The 20,536-nt window shown below is 39.5% G+C and overlaps 1 protein-coding gene across 2 annotated transcripts in view; it reads right to left on the bottom strand.

Moving 5' to 3' along the window:
- The window catches only part of RNF17 (ring finger protein 17), a 91,514-nt gene extending 91,035 nt beyond the window's left edge, over positions 1 to 479 (bottom strand). For both annotated transcript variants that reach the window (XM_070749759.1, XM_070749760.1), the window contains exon 1: positions 51 to 479. The gene's annotated coding sequence lies outside the window, so the exon portion shown is untranslated. The remainder of the gene's footprint in view (positions 1 to 50) is intronic.
- Between the last annotated feature and the right edge of the window lie 20,057 nt (positions 480 to 20,536).

Genomic DNA, 20,536 nt, shown 5'->3' with positions numbered 1-20,536 from the left:
GGGCGGTGCGTGGGAAACCCTCGGCCCCTAGTAACAGCCACCCGACGCACCTGCTTGGTCTCTTCCTCCGAGGAACGCGATGGAGCTACAAGTCCTAGTTAGTCCTGGGCGAACCTGCCCCCCCTCCAATTGCGCCCCGCCGCGAGACGAGCGTCCCACCCGGCGCTTGTGGCGTTCCTCGGTGTTGCGTCCGCTGCCTGAGGAAGCCAAGCCGACCGGCAAACTTCTAAGCCGGGCTTAGCGGCAAAGAAGCAACCGGGCACGCGCTTCCATGTCTTTCACTTGTAGCTCTGTGGCGTTCCTCGGTGTTGCGTCCACTGGCCCGCCTCCGGCTCTCGAGCGAAGCGGGAAAGGGAAGAAACTTGGCGGGGGCTGCCTGAGGAAGCCGAGAGGCCAACTTCTAAGCCGGGCTCAGCGGCAAAGAAGCAACCGGGCGCGCGCTTCCTTGTCTGTTCTAAACGCGCTCCCCTCTCTAGGTTGGGGGTGATTGGGCTGGAAGAACTTTTTAGCCTTCGCGCAAGAAATCTTTCGACTCCGTCTTTGTTGGACTCATTGCGCTTGCGCAACCTTTTGGAGCGAAAAGGGAGAAAAATGTATTGCGTGAGAGGAATGCGTTTTGGAAGAGACAAGGAAGCGGCCGCTCGCCTGCTTCTACCGCCGAGCTCGGCTTCGAAGTTTGCCTGTCAGCTCGGCTTCCTCAGGCAGCCCCCCCCGCAAGAGTTTCTTTCCCCCCCTTCCGCTTCGCTTGAGAGAGCGGGAGGATCAGTGGACGCAACACTGAGGAGCGCGACGGAGCTACACGTGTGAGGTTTGGGCGCGCGTCTCGCGGTGAGGCGCAATTTGGGGAGGGGCAGGCGGGGCTGGACGAGCCACGAGATGGAGCGTCCTACTTAGGACTTGTAGCTCCGTCGCGTTCCTCGTGTCTCCAAGGAACGTGACTGAGCTACAACTCGGCAAGACGCGCGTTTTCTCGCTTCGCCTGACCTGCCAACCCCAAATTGCGCCACACCGCGAGGCGCGCGTCCTACCTGACGCGTGCGTTCCTCGTGTCTAGAGAAGCGCATTGTAAAAAGAAAACTCGCGAGTTCGAAAAGTTCGGTTGAACTCGCGATAAGTTGACTTTTTACAATAGGTTTCTCTGAACAAACGCCGAGGAACGTGACGGAGCTGCAAGTGTCAGGCAGTGTTCCCTCTAATTTTTTTTTTGGGGGGTGGGGGGTGGGCGGAAAAGTATAGTGTCTGAGCGGCAGTCCCTTCAGGACTGGGCGGCACAGAAATAATAAATAAATAAACAGACAAATAAATAAAAAACACACCCTGTTTTGCCTCAGAGAATTTCAAAATAAAATACTGTACTGTGTTTCTATAACAGTGAGCTCATAATAGGGCAACTATCAATATCAAAATGCCACTTAAATAGTTGAGCTAATTTCAAACTAGATTTTGATTTTCTTTCTCTCTTCCTTACTCCCATTCTTTTTCTTTCTCTTTTCCTTCCTCTCTTTTTTCTATCTGTTTCTCTCTTCCACTCTTCCTCTCTCTCTCCTTCCCTCTCACTCTTTCCCTCGGCTTCTGGGCAGGTTTGGAAAACTGAGTTGATGATTTTTAAGTGAGCGATTGCTCACTGCTCAGCTGGAACTATGGTGTCAGGTGGGACGCGCGCTTCGTGGTGGGGCGCAATGGCATAGTAAGCCCTGCATTCATCAAACTTTAATATAGCCTACAAAACTCCAAGCGAGAGTTCACTGCTCCTATATTATAAGGACTTTTCATTTTTCTAGCATTTATTCCAGTCCATGTCAATTATTTCCTCACATAAATCTAACTTGTGTGTTTTGTTTTCCACATAAATCTGACTTTTATGTTAATATAAACTAAGATATACTTTTTAAAAAAATATAAAGCCACCTAAAGTAAAAAAAAACCCTCAACCTTCAAATTAGTAAAGCATTTTTATAAACCTTAAATAGAAATAGAAACAAGTCTGACGGCAGAAAAAGACCTCATGGTCCATCTAGTCTGCCCTTATACTATTTTCTGTATTTTATCTTAGGATGGATATATGTTTATCCCAGGCATGTTTAAATTCAGTTACTGTGGATTTATCTACCACGTCTGCTGGAAGTTTGTTCCAAGGATCTACTACTCTTTCAGTAAAAGAATATTTTCTCATGTTGCTTTTGATCTTTCTCCCAACTAACTTCAGATTGTGTCCCCTTGTTCTTGTGTTCACTTTCCTATTAAAAATACTTCCCTCCTGGACCTTATTTAACCCTTTAACATATTTAAATGTTTCGATCATGTCCCTCCTTTTCCTTCTGTCCTCCAGACTATACAGATTGAGTTCATTAAGTCTTTCCTGATACGTTTTATGCTTAAGACCTTCCACCATTCTTGGCCCTTTAAGTATGTTGCATAAAGATGCTTAGTTTCAATTTAACACAAGGACCCCCTGTGCTTTGTGCTCTGAATGCAGCTCTCAGTATCTTGACTTAAAACATAAAAACGCTTGCTTTTCTCTCCAAAGCTGGACTTCTGAAAAGACAGCAAAACCTGTAGCGGACAACACTGCTTTTTTGAAAAGAGCTAGGATGAGTCCTCTCACTTTAACATTCATTGAAGAGCATGGTGCATCTCATTCCCAAATCAAATGCCTTCTAAAATATGCTGAAGTTTCAGCTCCCACGCAGCAGCTTGCATGTGATATAAACATGCTCCTCTTAAGTTTTTAAAATTTCTTTTACAGAATGTTTCTGTAAAAATGTAGAAAGCTTACTCCTTTACAGAAAAGACCACTGATTAAAAGGTGTATGACAGAAAAGGGGGCAGTTTAACTTTTCAATGTGTGCTTGTGCTACATTCTAAACCATAGTTGATAATGGTTGCTCAATGCAGTTGACCCAATTTTGTAGGCTAAAATTGTTGGGTAATTTGTAGCAATGGTTTGTGTGAATACCAGAGATTTCCAACTGTAAACACTTAAGAGCCATTTGGACCAGTTTCCCACAGAAAAAAAAAGACAAAACCTGGGTGTGTATGTCCAACTCGATGTCACTCACTCCCATCGAGTCGCATGGCATTCCCCCCTCCCCCCATGACATTGCCTACTCAAATTTTGTGGCACTTAATTCGTTCCGTGACCAGGTTCTTAAATATAAAAGTTTGTAAGTAGAAGCAATTTTTCCAATGGGAATCAATGTAAAAGCAAGTAATGCATGCAAACCCATTAGGAAAGAAATAAAACTCTGAATTTGGGTGGGAGGAGGAGGAGAAAGAAGAGGAGGAGGACAGTTGCTGCCGAAGGAAGAAGGTGAGGTGAGGGGAATCAAAAAAATCCAAAACTTTAAGGATTAAAAGAAAAAAAAGAGGGACTCTGAGGCGGCAAGGAGGAGCACGCCCCTCCCTCCATTGCCTCTGGCTGCCAAAGCCTCTTTAAGCGCCACCGAAAGGCTCCTCTGGCAGCCCAGAAAAGCCCGAGATGGCTGGGATTAAAGGGGGAATGGGAGGAAACTGGCCGGGCCTTCATGCCGCTCTCAAATCTGGGAAATTTTTCCGGGCTCAGGTTCTTAAGTAGAAAATGGTTCTTAAGAGGCAAAAAACCCAGTTCGGGTTGGGCGTTCGGGTTCAGGAGGCCGCTGGGAAGCCCCCCGGCTGCTTTAAAAGGTGACAGCCGGGCGGCGGGGCTTCCCAGCGGCCTCCCGAACCCAAACTTTTGCCGAACTTCCAGGTTCGGCATTCGGGAGGCCACTGGGAAGCTCCGCCGCTCGGCTGTCACCTTTTAAAACAGCCAGGCGGCGGGGCTTCCCAGCGGCCTCCCGAACCTGAACTTTTGACGAACTTCCGGGTTCGGCGTTCGGGAGGCCGCTGGGAAGCCCCGCCGCCCGGCTGTCGCTTTTTGAAACAGCCGGGGGGCTTCTCAGCGGCCTCCCGAACGCCGAACCTGGAAGTTCGGGTTTGGCGTTCAGGTACAGGAGGACGCTGGGAAGCCCCCCGGCTGTTTCAAAAAGTGACAGCCGGGCGGCAGGGCTTCTCGGCGGCGGTGGCGGTGGGTTCGTAAGAAGAAAAAAGTTCGTAAGAAGAGGCAAAAAATTTCTGAATCCCAGGTTCATATCTCGGGTTGTTCGTAAGACGAGGGGTTCGTATCATGAGGTGCCACTGTACCATTGTTTTCCCCACCCAATGACGTTATATGTCAACGGCAAACATTCGTCCGCCTTTAATAAATATTTTTTTAAATAAACTTTCATAAATAAACATGGTGAGTAATAATCTAAATAGTTGCTAAGGGAATGGGAAATTGTAATTTAGGGGTTTAAAGTGTTAAGGGAAGGCTTGTGATACTGTTCATAGCCAAAAATAGTGTATTTACTTCTGCATCTCTACTTCGCGGAAATTTGACTTTTGCGGGCAGTCTCGGAACGCATCCCCCGCGAAAATCGAGGGAACACTGTATTGTGTTTATTTACAGGACTTGATGTACATTGCCATCAATATCATACTATGACTCTAGGTGGGCTCATAATGCATGAAACTGAAAGGATTAGAGCATGTACAGAGTATATATGATGCAAAGTTTGATATTCAGCGCTGCTGAGAGAAGCTTCATTGTGACCCAATGCTCTATCTGCATAGATAAAGCCTCCAGGCTGCCAAGTAGCCTAGCAAAGTAACTTGTGAAATGCAAAATATGTATTCTCAGCAACCTAATGTGAGATAGCACCCCCTAACAAAGCTCTGGGCTATATGCCAGAAAATGTAGTCTTTTCCAATTCTGAGGTCCTTTGTTTTTAGAGCGTTAAGAAAATCATGCGGTTTGCATGAACTAATGGATATGAAATTATGTTTCTAACACTATGCCGATTGGTGAAAGCTGTGTAAACTATAAGAAGTTTGAGAAAAAGTTTTATTGCACAGCTTTTTCTTTCTCTGCCTGCTCTGTTTAAGATAGAAGATAAAAGGTCACCCAGTTTTGCTTTGGCCAAAAATAAACCTGAATATCAGATTGCCTCATGTTCAGAGTTTAATTGGATTTACCAGATTCTGAGCTGCACTCAAAAACCTTACAAAACAAAAACAAAGATAGGCTTCCTAATACTAGGCCAAATCCCCTTGCATATCTCCGGGACCGCCTTGTGCCGCACGAATCCCAGCGACCGGTTAGGTCCCACAGAGTTGGCCTTCTCTGGGTCCCGTCGACTAAACAATGTCGTTTGGCAGGACCCAGGAGAAGAGCCTTCTCTGTGGCGGCCCCGACCCTCTGGAAATAGCTCCCCTCGGAGAGCAGAACTGCCCCCACCCTCCTTGCCTTTCGTAAAGTTCTTAAGACCCATCTCTGCCGTCAGGCATGGGGGAACTGAGACATCTCCCCCGGGCCTACACAGTTTATACATGGTACGTTTGTGTGTATGCTTGCTTTTAACAATGGGGGTTTTAGGGTTTTTTAAATTATTAGATTTGTTCTTACATTGTCTTTGTTATTGCTGTGAGCCGCCCCGAGTCTACGGAGAGGTGCGGCATACAAATCTAATAAATAGTAATAATAATAAATAATTCAATCCCCATCCTAGCCCAATGTTTGAGGGAATTATAAACTTACTGTTCAATTTTTTTTTCTTGTTAAATTGCTGTCTAAATGGGATTACAAAAGGCAGACCTTTTAAGCTAACCAAATGTTAATTAATTTATTCATTCAATTTCTATGGGAGCTTTGTCACATCATACCAAAACCTTATTTGGATTTGTAATGAAAATGCATGACACCAAGCATGGTTATCTTGAGACTGGAGAGCAGCAATCTGATTGTTCAGACAGATGACGCTATCATATCACTGGTTGGCATGCATTGTATTGTGATTTCCTGAAGGCCCTTAGCAAACCCTGAGCTGTACAACCAGATGCTGAATGTATTTGAATTCATGCAGATTGAGGCCAAAGACAGGGTAGCAATGGAGCACATTGGGGATGATCTCGACATGGAAAGAATAACAGTGTAATAAAACTCCATGTACTGTATCTACAAAATTTTAAGTATGCATACTGATGCCAGAATAATATTAATATAGCCCTACAAATCAGCTTAACCAATATGGCTGTCACTTAAATGAGGAGAGAGGGGGATTGCTTGTTAATTTTCTTTTGAATCTTTGCATAATTGCATGTCTGTAATTAACTGTCAAGATTCTTTGAGGTATAACACACAAAGCAGACAGGAAATTTGATAGACTACAAATGAGTTTTGTTTCTCCAGATAGCTTATATACTGATTTTTACAGTTCTATATCTGATCCTTTCAAAATCTTAGTGTTTTTCTTATTAGTACTGTACCTTGTGGGAAAAGCACTTTCACATTGGCAATGTGATTTGAGATTTATGGCAAAAATTAATATTGGTAATATTTAGAAACATTTATGCTTTATATTACACTTATTTTAGATCATTGGCTAACGTATTACATCCCAGAGAAATGAATTTGCTTCTCCGTAGCTAGATTACTAATAAAAGTACTGTATTTAAAAATATTTATTATAAAATATTAAAAATATTTTTAAAAATAGTTTAAAGTTAAATTATTTTTTTATTCTCTTCTGGAGAAATTCAGGAATTTGGTATGTCTAGTCTGGTTAAGAAAATTTCCAGAAAGCAATACTTTTTCCGCAAAACTATTTCACTTTTTCACATAGCTGTTAGAAATGAAGTTTCAGTGGATTTTCAGAAACTGATTGAATTGAAATTCATGATTTGCCTAACTTTTTTTCCCCCAAATAAACCACAATAGGCCAGGTTCATACTTATGCTAATCCATAAAATATGATTTTTGAACAATGGCTCAGTTTACCAGCTATTATTACCTAGTACGGTGAGCGAAGCCAGCCCTTATTTCTTAGCTGAGGTAAATCCACTATTGAATATTACCAGGACTCTAACATATTCATCCTTCTGCCTATGATTAATTCCCTGATTTTTTCCCTCAAGAACCTGAAATGCAGCTCAAGACAAGATAATCATTATTTTGAGTATATATTGATCAGCTTCGTCAAATCTGTTCAATAACATGAAAAAAAAATTACTAATTTAATAGAAGACTAACATATGGCTTTTTGTAAATACTTTTGTAAGCTTTATAAGTAAGATCCATAATCTGTATCACAGTGTGTTTGTTGCTCATAAGCTATTGTTTCAGTGGTGGGTTGCTACCGGTTCGTCCCGGTTCGGGCAAATTGGTACTGGCAGCAGCTGGAGGCTCCGCTCACCTACCCAGACATTATCACAGAAGATCTGCACATGCTCAGAAGCTGCGTGCTCACATTTCCGAACCGGTAGCAAAGGTAAATATTGTATTATTTCTTCTGCATCCCCCCTTTTTAATAACAAATTGTCTTAGGAAAAATTCTGAACTGTAGTTGAGCTCAGTAAACACATTATCTCTACGAGTCTACGGAGAAGGGTGGCATACAAATCCAATAAGTAAGTAAGTAAGTAAGTAAGTAAGTAAGTAAGTAAGTAAGTAAGTAAGTAAATAAATAAATAAATACATACATAAATAAAACCAACCAACCAATCAATCAATCAATCTCTGGATTGTTTTTCCACCAAGCCCCCAGGGATGTGTTTGTGGGATTTTTAAAATGTGCCTACAAGTTAGTAGCAGACTGGCTCTCATGCATGTTACTATTGGAGCGGGTTTGACATCCTGATCAAAAGTGGTAATTTTACATTTCCTCGGAAAGATAATTCTTTTCTGGTGTTACTTCGAAGAAGGTGACCTTTTCAAAGCTTCAGATGTTTTTTTTGAAAATGTCATAGCATACAGCAGTATCGACAAATCAGTCGCAAAGTGCTTGTTATATAGACTACAGGACTCGAGTTTCAAGCACTATATAAATAAGAATCTATCTGTAATGAACTGCAACTTGATTAGTTTTTTAATACATGCCTTCTTCTGAATTCTTCAAAATGTCAATTAACCACCTGATGACATACTGAAGTGTATATCTAATCATGGTATAATAGTTCTTTCTCTTGTCCTATGGAACACCAAGATTCATAAGACACTTCCGTGCATGTTCAATACTGTAATTATTTTCTTGTTTGATAGGATAAGTTTAATTATTAGAAACCATGATACGTTGTATTTTAGACAGCTTCACACACGATAACCATGTGAGAAGTCTATCGATATTCAGGATTGACTATAATAATAATAATAATAATAATAATAATAATTATAATTATTATTATTATTATTATTTATTGCATTTGTATGCCGCCCCTCTCCGCAGACTCGGGGCGGCTAACAACAATAATAAACACAACATGTACAATCCAATAATAAAAACAACTAAAAACCCCTATTATAAAACCAAACATACACATAAACATACCATGCATAACTTGTAATGGCCTAGGGGGAAGAGCTATCTCAACTCCCCCATGCCTGGCGGTATAAATGAGTCTTGAGTAGTTAATGGAAGGATTGAGACAAAAGATGGATGAACATAAACTGGTGATGCCTGGTAGCACTTTCGCTGTGATTGATGTGATAGTGGCACTGTATTCTGACATTTAATTATGTCACCATAATTCTGAAAATGTCATGCTTATTACCAAGAATTAAATGTCAACATTTTCAGCTACATAAATCTATATTGATCAGGAATGGCAAAAAGCAAATGCTTAATTTTTAGCCTTCATTCGTTGCTTAGTGACTTTTTTTCTCTTGATATGTTTGGAAAAATCATCTCCATTTCCTTTCTGGGGTAAGTCAGTGATAGAGATAAATTTTGACAGCTTCCCTCAATTTCCTGTACCTCTGTTACAGATACTATATCCTACAGTTCAATAATTATTTTAAAAAACACCAAACTTTACTTCATCGGGTAACAGTCTTTTCACTGGCATATCTTTCAAAATCTAAGCTTAAAAAATTAAAAGGGTAGCCCTTGTTCATACCAAAGTTGTCCATCTTTGCTGAGAGCTAAAACAGACCCCAAACCAGGGTGAAATTAGGGGCATGCATAAGCACACTATTGTGCCTACCTGTCCTTCTGCCCTATTATCCTTTTTTATCACTTCTTTATACTTTGTTATGTTAATACAAACTATAATTCTATACTTGTTTGACAAATATGATAGATAGATAGATAGATAGATAGATAGATAGATAGATAGGTGGGATAGATAGATAGATAGATAGATAGATAGATAGATAGATAGATAGATAGATAGATAGATAGATATAGATGGGATAGATAGATAGAGAGAGAGAGAGAGATAGAGATAGATGGGATAGATAGATAGATAGATAGAGATAGATAGATGGGATAGATAGATAGATAGATAGATAGATAGATAGATAGATATAGATAGATGGGATAGATAGATAGATAGATAGCGATAGATAGATGGGATAGATAGATAGATAGATAGATAGATGAAATTCAAAACTTTTCCCTACCAGTTCTATGGGCATGGCTTGGTGGGTGTGGCAGTGGAAGGATTTTGCAAAATCTCTATTCCCACCCCATTCTGGGGCCAGCCAGAGGTGGTATTTGTCGATTCTCCAAACTATTCAAAATTTCCACTACCGGTTCTCCGGAACCTGCTGAATTTTACCCCTGCCCCACTATGACTCCGTATGTTGGGTGAACCCACCTTATTTTATCTAAAGTACAGCACTAGCTGATCAGTTAGACAGCTTAAATCCAATTATTTTTCTTATATTTAGTATATTATGGAATGAATATCATAACGTAGTTTATTTGATCTTGATTTTTCGCTTACGTGAATCCAGGCACTGTGGCTTACTCAGCAAGAGATTTAAAGCAAGCCATGGTTCATGTAGGTCTAAGTTGAAATCCAGGCATCTTTATATTAAAATTTGTATGCTGCCCAAAGTCCTTGGAGAGGGGTGGCATACAAATCCAATAAATAGATAGATAGATAGATAGATAGATAGATAGATAGATAGATAGATAGATAGATAGATAGATAGAAAATAAAAAAAATAAAAAAATAAAAAAATAAAAAAATAAATAAAATGCAAGTACTGTATTTCTTTAGCAGCACTATATGATTTTATTTTATTAAAAATCAGTTTTGACTCCTGCCACATTCTGGGACAATTCCCTGCACTTTTTCTTTGTTAGAAGTATTTTGCTATGCCTTCTCCTTAAGGTTGAGAAAAAGTTTAAGATCTTGCTGCTTCAATGACCACGTCCTTGATTGGCCAGCAATCTAGCCTGACCTGAACCCTATAGAAAATCTGTGGGGCATTGCCAGGAGAAAGATGAGAGACATGAGACCGAACAATGCACAAGAGATGACAGCCGCTATTGAAGCATCTTGGTCTTCCATAGCGCCTCATCAGGTGTTATGGTCCATGCCACGCCACATTGAGGCAGTAATTGCTGCAAAAGGGGTCCAAACAAAGTACAGTGGTACCTCTACTTCAGAACTTAATTCGTTACGTGACCAGGTTCTTAAGTAGAAAAGTTTGTAAGTAGAAGCAATTTTTCTCATAGGAATCAATGTAAAAGCAAATAATGAAAGAAATAAAAGCTCGGAATTTGGGTGGGAGGAGGAGGAAGAAGAAGAGGAGGAGGACAGTCGCTGCCAAAGGAAGAAGGTGAGGTGAGGGGAATCAAAAAAATCCAAAATTTTAAGACTTTTTTTTTTAAAAAAGAGGGACCCTGAGGCAGTGAGGAGGAGCACATGCCTTCCATACACCTGGCGCGAGGCTGCCTCCAATACACTGCGCCAGGGAGAGAAACCCAGGCAGGAGAGAGTGGGGAACCTCATTCCTTTGACCGAAAGGCGGCTGCTGCTGCTACCTGCTTCCTCTTCCTTCCCATGCTGAAGGGCTCTCCTCTCGCTCGCTTTGTAGCTGGCGCCTTTCCTTCACTGTGGTGACTCTTCAGTTTGTCTGAAGCCAAGTTGATCCCACCGGGATGAAGCGCCCCCTTTTGCCTTTCCACGTCCAAATGCTCCGGGAGGCAACTTCATGCTGGGTGTATGGGAGGCAGCATGAAGGAGTCACCACAGTGAAGTGGTTTATTCCCTCTCCAAGTGCTCAGAGAAAGGAAAACACTTCGTTCACTCTAGACTGCCAAAGCCTCCTTAAGCGCCACTGAAAGGCTCCTCTGGCAGCCCAGAAAAGCCCGAGGGAGCGGCCTTCATGCCACTCTCAAATTTCCTGGGAAATTTTTCCAGGCTTGGGCTCTTAAGTAGAAAATGGTTCTTAAGAAGAGGCAAAAAAATCTTGAACACCCAGTTCTTGTCTAGAAAAGTTCTTAAGTAGAGGCGTTTTTAGGTAGAGGTACCACTGTACTAAGTACATATGCATGTTTATACTTTACAGAGGTCTGATATTGTTCTATGTACAATCCTTTTTTTATTGATCACATGGAATATTCTAATTTTCTTAGATGGGGGATTTGGGGTTTTCATGAGCTGTACCCCATAATCATCACAATTATGACTAATCACGGTTTGAACTATCTTGCCTTGCATGTTATGAGTATCTCTCATGTATTAAGTTTCACCTTTTAAGTTACATTACTGAAATAAAGGAAGTTTTGCACAATATTCTAATTTTTTGAGTGTCACCCGTATATAATATTAGGCATTGCATAGTTCAAATGGATAGTGAAGTCTTTTCTCTCTTGTCACAATATTAAAATGTGTGAACAACTAATAACATTAAATGAAGAGGAATATAATTTTTACATAGCAGAGTTTGCTGCTGGCAGTTGTAACAGCAGCTAATTTCAGTAGTTTAAAAACTATTAGATGATTCATGGATCATCAAATCTATCAACTGTTACCAGTATTGGTAGATTTTTAAAAATTATTTACAAAATCAAGGTGGGGAGTCTTAAATTCTAGTTGCTGGAAGCCACTAGAGAACAAGCTGAAATGTTTACAACTAGCTCTGAATGATCCAATAAATGAGGTTCTGTCAGATCCGAAAGAGCTATTATATTTTATCTATATATTTCTATCTTCTTTTTTCAACATTAAAATACTCTCAAGGAAGGGATTAGTTTCTGATGAGGTTTCTTCTGATTTGTTTCTATGTAGTCTCCTAAATCACATTAGGGTTTGAGTTTTGATCATTAATCATAACTAATTTCAGTCTCAGTGAAACCTCTTGTTGAAGTGAAAGAAAAAGAATTATTGGCCTAATGATGCTGAAAAATGGATTGTCTGATGAAACAAAAAAGAATAAAATTAGCAAGTGCGACCCAAACATGATTCCTTATGCAATTAGGTAAAATATTGGTCCCTTTTCAAGATGGCATATACTATTTCATATGGACAGAAAGGAAAGTAAGATAAATCCTTCAAGATCAGTAACATCTAAATTTTCAGCCAGGGAAATCAATTATATTAAAAACATGAAGCATTTTTGGAAAACATTACTTTTCTAACATTTTCAAAATTTGTAAAAGATTAACATAAATTTTGTTTGCTCTGTTTATGCAGGTAAACAAAAGTATTGCCACAGGCAAGAAACACTACTAAGAAACACCCATACATCTAGGGTAAGTGTTTAATTAAAATTAATATGAAGCCTCTTGGAAGAAGCCTGAGCCTGTTTTAAATTTATTTTTAATCTACTAAGGTCAGAGTGGATTAATAATCTTTTAAACTTCTTTTTACTAACAGGAAAGGAGCTTTTCTCTTCATAATATTAGCTTTGCCAGTGCTTTTTAAACACACAAACATAGACACATGTGCTTTTTATTGAAGCATGCATTGGGTATTTCACGCAGTGTTCCAATATTTGAGGGCCTGTCACAATGAAGTGGGGATCAACTTATTATTATTTTTTTTAAAGGGGGGTGTATAAATTTTTTATTTTTTTCCTCCACACCATACAGAAATAGAAATTCACATACCTTAAAATTGCAATACAATGCAATATAATATCAATTAACAAATTCTTAATCAAAATTCTTAATTGTTTATCTATTTTATTTCGGTATACATCATTTATCTCGTGCTACCTCCTTTTCTAATTTTGTCATCCGGATTTCAAAGATTGTTTTCTGTTCTCATTTGGGTTAAAAATGCTATTAGCTATCAAAAATTTTCTTGGTTATTTGCCTTTTTCTACTAAAACTATGCCATAGGGCTTCAGTCCATTTCTTATATTCTTACTTATCCCATTCATGTTTTTTAACCCTCATTTTAATATAACTGCCCTTTAAGAGGAAAGTTCCAAATTTACTTCTCTTCATACAATAAGAAAAAAGAAAAAATATTGGTTCATATCATGCCTTAAATCTAATTATAAGAAAAGCCATACAGGGGAAAAAATTATCATTAAGAATTTAAATTACATTATCTTCTTTCTGTGCTTAAACATTATATAATTTCTTTCATTTTACAAATATATCATTTCTAATTTAGCAAATCATAATTATAGTGTAACATATTTTTCTATTTTTTTTAACTGAAAGTATCTTCCATTGTTAATCCCAGTAGAATAATATTCTCTAATATATTTAATTTTCACTGTTAATCTCAGTACAGTGTTTCCTCGATTTCCGCGGGGGATGCGTTCCGAGACCGCCCGCGAAAGTCAAATTTCTGCAAAGTAGAGATGCGGAAGTAAATACACCATTTTTGGCTATGGACAGTATCACAAGCCATCCCTTAACACTTTAAACCCCTAAATTACCATTTCCCATTCCCTTAACAACCATTTACTCACCATTATTACTGGTACTCACCATTGAATAAGACACTTAGTGATCCTGATATTTATAAACATAATTATTTATTAACAATATTTTTTTTTGTTATTTATTTGCAAAAATTAGTTTGGCGATGACATATGATGTCATTGGGTGGGAAAAACCATGGTATAGAAAAAAAACGTGAAGTATTTTTTAATTAATATTTTTTGAAAAAACGTGGTATAGGAAAAAAAACCGCGAAGTATTTTTTAACTAATACATTTTGAAAAACCGTGGTATAGGCTATTTGCGAAGTTTGAACCCGCAAAAATCGAGGGAACACTATAATAATTTTCCTTAGTCTATATGTTTTTCACTGTCATTCCCAGTGTAATAATCTTCCCTAATCTATATATTTTCACTGTCATTCCCAGTGTAATAATCTTCCCTAATCTATATATTTTCACTGTCATTCCCAGGTAATAATCTTCCCTAATCTATTTGGTTTCACTGTCATTTCCAGTGTGATAATCTCTCCCAACCATCCCTATTCTATATATCTTCCACTGTCAAAGCTATTTTTCAAAGCAAGGCAAGAAACAATGGATGGAAACTAATCAAGGAGAGAAGCAATTTAGAATTAAGAAAAATCTTTCTAACAATGAGAACAAGTAACCAGTAGAACGGCTTGTCTTAAGAAATTATGGGTACTCCATCACTGGAAGTTTTTAAGAAGAGATGGGACAATCATTTGTCTGGGATGGAATGAGGTCTCCTGCCCTGGGAGGGGGTTGGAGTAGAAGACCTTTGAGGTCCCTTCCAGTCTTATGGCTATGGAAGCATAATTTAGTCTACTTCACAAATACTTGCTATAACTGCCATCCATGAATACATGCAAGCACTGTTGTTCCCTTGTTAAGAACTGTCTACTACTCAAAATCAACAACTATCTACTATGCTTGCTGAAGCTAGAACCTACTACCAATTGCTCAGTTATGCTCCTTGTGCACTGTGACTTTAACAAGGCTCTTTTTTTAGCCGAACTGTAGATCATGCTTAGAAAGAACCCCATTGAAGAACTGCCCACCTGCAATCTGTTAAACAGGTAATTTGAAAGGGAGCTAACACAGCAGTTCTAAGTTGCTATGCTAGCTTGTTCTCACCCCAGGAAATTGATTGGCTATTTCTCCTAGCAGAAGGTGACACTTCGTGGGAGACAAAATAAGTCAGGAGAATCCAGCCGTCAAGCTGTTTTGAGAAATTGAGGAGGGTAGATGTGGATATAGAACTGTTACGGTCAAATTCACCTTATTGTGTTAAAACTTATCAATTCTCAGTATGCATGCATGTATGTACCGTATTATTATTATTATTATTATTATTATTATTATTATTATTATTATTATTACTACTATTACCATTACTATTATTATTATGTAGATTTGTATGTTGCCCCTCTCCAAGGACTTGGGACGGCTTACAGCATGTAATATAAACAGTATGTATGTATGTATGTATGTATGTATGTATGTATGTATGTATGTAAGACATGGTCTTATATACAATTTTCCAGAATACTGTATAAGACCTCCCTCGAAACTAAGTCCTCCGTTGAAAATACCATTTCCTCTGATAAAGGTTAGGGAACAGAGCTGGAAATCAGGTAAGACAACAATAAAAGCCCAATCTTGCTCCATGCACCCCCAAATAATAATACCTCTCCAAAAATAAGGCCAAACACTTATTCAAGGTTCAAAAAGCATAAGATGGTCTTATTTTCGGGAAAACATGGTATATTGTAAGCATGAGATGGTTTTGAAAATGCAAAAATACTGATGACCACGAGATGGCAGGAAAGGAAGACTAGCTTACTGGATCTCTTTACTGCCATCTAGGGTTCTTGGAGTTTTTTAGCCCAGACTTCTGAGCAAACCCGTATACTTGGTTAGTTTATAATTTGACACATGTGAAATTTAGAAATGGATTGAGTAACCAAGTTAGACATTTGTAAAGAGCCAACCCACATGTTACTAGAAATATAGAAACATAGAATACTGACGGCAGAAAAAGACCTCATGGTCCATCTAGTCTGCCCTTATACTATTTCCTGTATTTTATCTTACAATGGATCTATGTTTATCCCAGGCATGTTTAAATTCAGTTACTGTGGATTTACCAACCACGTCTGCTGGAAGTTTGTTCCAATGATCTACTACTCTTTCAGTAAAATAATATTTTCTCATGTTGCCTTTGATCATTCCCCCAACTACTGATTTATTGTTGTTATCTGCTCAAAGTGGGAGGAGGTAGAATGAAATAACGACAAAAGATGTTCAATGTAATAGCTATAAGCTTCCCCATAATTGCTTTGCCTGAAAGTTCTGTAATAAACAGACATTTGTAATTGAGCAAAATCACACCATTTAAGCCATCAAGGCATCCGCATTTTACTTCGGATTACCTGCTAACAGCTGCTCAGATAAGAGTTTTGATGCATTTGAAATGGCTCCTTTCCAGTGAGTTTTCTTTATTCTAAGCCATCTTTGGCTGGGGGTGGGGTGGGGGTAATCTTCCTGATGGCCAAACAAAACAACTCCTTGAAATGGATGACTTTGTAATTTGCTTGAACGCCTGTTTCAGATTTAGCACATTTAAAATAGGGGATAATGCTTTGCACAGCAGGCTCACTTCTCTGCGACTCTGAATACTGTGCAATTCTCTTCTGTATGTGTAAGTGAAGAATGTGCTTTCCCACCATGTGTATAATGAATACATAGAACCCCAACAAAACTGTGATTTTTACTGCAGGCTGAGATTATGGAAAAATGTACATAATTACCTGCAATGGAGATATACAAATGAAGAGAGGTCTATCAGGCTAAGTCAGAAAATTATTGGTCCGTATTTGGGGTCATAGTAGAAAGCAGCTGTTAGGAATAACCTTGATAGAGCTAGTGAGTGTCCTGGTTTCTTTCAGCCAATTAAGATGGACATTTTCTTGGCTAGGAACAATAATAGCCAGGGTCTAAGCAGCTTGCTGAATTCCTACACTTAAGATGCTTTTTAGTACCTGGCAAATTGTTCTGATAACTGCAGACAATAAAATAATAATTCTGTACTATATAATAATGGAGAACCTCAAGTGGTTGATGTGGTGAGTAACGGTATCATTTCTAATAAAGATGTTCTTTCTAATTCTGCCCTACATAGCAAGGGACCAGATTACTTACGGGACCGTCTTCTGCCTCATACATCCCAGCGACAGGTCAGGTCCCACAGAGTTATTTATTTATTTATTCATTTATTTATTAGATTTGTATACTGCCCCTCTCCGAGGACTCGGGGCAGCTCACAGCATATAATATAACAATACAGCACAGAAGGCAAATCTAATTAAATTAAAAATTATAGTCTAAAAATCCAATGTTTAAAAACAATCATACCAACTCAATCCTACAACATGTATCTCATTTCATTGGCCAGCGGGTTGAGACCTAATTGCCCCAAGCCTGGTGACATAGGTGAGTCTTAAGACTCTTACGGAAGGCAAGGAGAGTAGGGGCAGTGCAAATCTCTGGGGGGAGCTGATTCCAGAGGGCCGGGGCCCACACAGAGAAGGCTCTTCCCCTAGGCCCCGCCAAGCGACATTGTCTGGCTGACGGGACATGGAGAAGGCCAACTTTGTGAGACCTATTCAGTCGCTGGGACTCATACGGCAGAAGGCGGTTCTGCAAGTAAGGCGGGCCTTGTCCAACTGTCAGCCAGGGAAAGAGCCTTCTCTGTAGCGGCCCCAGCCCTATGGAACGAACTCCTCCCAGAGATCCATACTGCCCCCACTCTCCCTGCCTTTTGTGAAGTTTGAAAAACCTATCTTAGCCGGCAAGCCTGGGGCCATTGAAATTTTTATACCTTGCCCCGCCCAATGAATGAATGTCTGATGCATGATGTCTAAATCTGTTTTTTTTTTTTTAAACTATGGAGATTTTTAGCTGTAATTTTATATAGATTTCTATCATGTGTATATTTGTTGTAAGCCGCCCTGAGTCTCAGGACAAGGGCGGCATAGAAATAGGATTGAATGAATGAATGAATGAATGAATGAATGAATGAATGAATAAATAAATAAATAAATAATTCTGAAGTAGGTGAAATATATAGTAGGTTGGCGGGCCCCAGGGGAAGAGCCTTCTCTGTGGCGGCCCCGACTCTCTGGAACCAGCTCCCCCCAGAGATTAGAATTGCCCCTACCCTCCTTGCCTTTCACAAACTCCTTAAAACCCCCCTTTGTCGTCAGGCATGGGGGAACTGAGATATCTCCCCCGGGCCTATATAATTTATGTATGGTATGTTTGTAGGTATGTCTGCTTAAAAATTAGGTTTTTTAACTATTTTAAATTTTAAATTGTAAATTATTAGATTTGTCAGGAATTGTTTTTATTGTGTTGTGAGCCGCCCCGAGTCCACGGAGAGGGGCAGCGTACAAATCTAATAAATAAATAAATATACAGAACATAACTGAGGACGCCCTTTTTCCCCCCTTCTCCTGAAGAAAAGGAGACAATTTAAGGCTTTTGGATATTCAAAACAACATCTGCATAACCCTTTTTCAGTATGGCGCCCTTCGGATGGCTGAATTTTTCAAATGTTTCCATCCCTTTTGGTTTTACTAGCTAGCACACCAGCGCATATGGAAGGCATCAGGCTGGGGGGAAAAAAGGTATTCGGTGCTCCATCATAGAATGCTGCAGATCTGAAAAGAATGTCTCCATCACATCTTTGTGGAAAATTGCCACAGCCTTTCCGAATGCTCTTGCCTGACAAACTGATGTATAGTGCGAAGGAGTAGTGCAATAAATTAAAAAACGATAAGGACTGTGCTGGATCAGGCAAAATAAAAATCTGCCTAGTCAGGCATTATGTCCCCTTGAAATTGTTCAGCCCTCCAGATCCATTGAGAGTATACTGCCCATTATTCTAAGGCCGAATGAAACAATAGAATATAAACATGCTGCATAAATATAATTGGACCATGAAGTTTTGGCATCCACATACAGAGCTAATATATAAACTGAGTTTGTGCTAAATTATGTTTGTCTAACTGTTTTTTCATGAATAAAGTACATGGGTTTAAGTGCATACAATATTCTAAATCACAAAGAGAAACTGCTACCCACATTATAGTGTAGGACAGTGTTTCCCAACCTTGGCAACTTGAAGGTATTTGGACTTCAACTCCCAGAATTCCCCAGCGAGCATTTGCTGGCTGGGGGATTCTGGGAGTTGAAGTCCAAATATCTCCAAGTTGCCAAGGTTGGGAAACACTGGTGTAGGAGGTTAGCACCAGTAAAGGCCTCCACATTGCTGGTGCTCCCAGTGTGTTCCCGGTGACTGGTGTGGGCATGCGCACGTCCGGCTTGTGTACATGCATGCACTGCAAAACTTCTGCGCATGTGCAGGAAATGAAATCTTGCGCAAAGACGCTCACGTGCATGAGATTTTGCTGATTTTATTGTGGAAGCAAATAAACGCAAAAAAAATGGTGAAATCTTGTGCATGCGCCCATCCTCAAATGAGATTTTCCTTTCTGCGCATGGGCAGAAGCCGAATCTTGCACGGGCACACATGGGCATACGTGACAAAATCATTTCTGGATCCAGCTTTTTGGACAGCTGCCGTCTAGTGTGGAAGGGAAGTTTGAAGAAGGTAATACTGCACCAATTATAGAACATAAGAAGAGCCAGGCTGAATCAGGCCAAAGCCCATCGAGTCCAGCATTCTGTGTCACACCGTGGCCCACCAATTGTACGTGGGGATCTCGAGTAGAAAGAGAAAGCAAAACCCTCCCTTTCCCTTAACTCCCAACAAATGGTACTCAAGAGAATCCTGCCTGCCTCAATCAACATAGAGGCAGCACATGGACATCTGTTTCAATAACCACCGATACACTTGGCATCCATAAATCTGTCTAATCCTGCCTTGAAACTATCCAGGCTGACAGCTGTCATGACCTCTTCTGGAAGTGAATTCCATAAACCAATGATAGAAAATTCCAGGGGAAATTAGAATTACCGTAATTTTACACTAATTATTTTTGGTATTATTTTTGGAGGTCTTCTGGTCCAACCCCCTGCTTAGGCAGGAAATGACATCTCTTAGAGAAATCCAACATCTTCTTTAAAAATTCCAGTGTTGGAGCATTCACAACTTCTGGAGGGAAGTTGTTCAACTGATTAATTGTTCTGTTAGGAAATTTCTCCTTAGTTCTAGATTGCTTCTCTCCTTGATAATTATTTTCCATCCATTGCTTCTTCTCCTGCCATCAGGTTCTTTGGAGAATAGCTTGACTCCCTCTTCTTTGTGGCAGCCCCTAAGATATTGGAACAATGCTATCATGCTACCAAGGAATCACTTTCCTGGTCTTATTATATATTGATTTGATTATTTGCTATGCTATTTTATTTTCAAGTTATTGCTACAAATAAAATCAGTAAAATTTGATTTTTATTTTATAGCAGTTTTGATTGTTCTCTGGTCCTCAGTTTTGGCCTGTTTCCTCATTTATCTATCTATCTATCTATCTATCTATCTATCTATCTATCTATCTATCTATCTATCTACCTACCTACCTACCTACCTACCTACCTACCTACCTACTTACTTACTTAGTCCAATACACAATGAGGGTTTTAGTGGGTATATATCTATATACACATAGTAAATACATGATGAAGGTTATAGAGGAGATACTCATAGTAAAATATATCTAAGAAAGAATAGAAAAGAAGGTATAGTAATAGAATATATCAATGAAAGAATAAGAGATATAGGAATAGAAGAAAGGTATAGGAGATATA

Source organism: Erythrolamprus reginae, chromosome 4 (genome assembly GCF_031021105.1).
Source record: "Erythrolamprus reginae isolate rEryReg1 chromosome 4, rEryReg1.hap1, whole genome shotgun sequence".
In the NCBI taxonomy this organism is placed as follows: Eukaryota; Metazoa; Chordata; class Lepidosauria; order Squamata; family Dipsadidae; genus Erythrolamprus; species Erythrolamprus reginae.
Note: the sequence above shows the minus strand (reverse complement) of the source record. Positions and strands in the feature narration are given on the sequence as shown.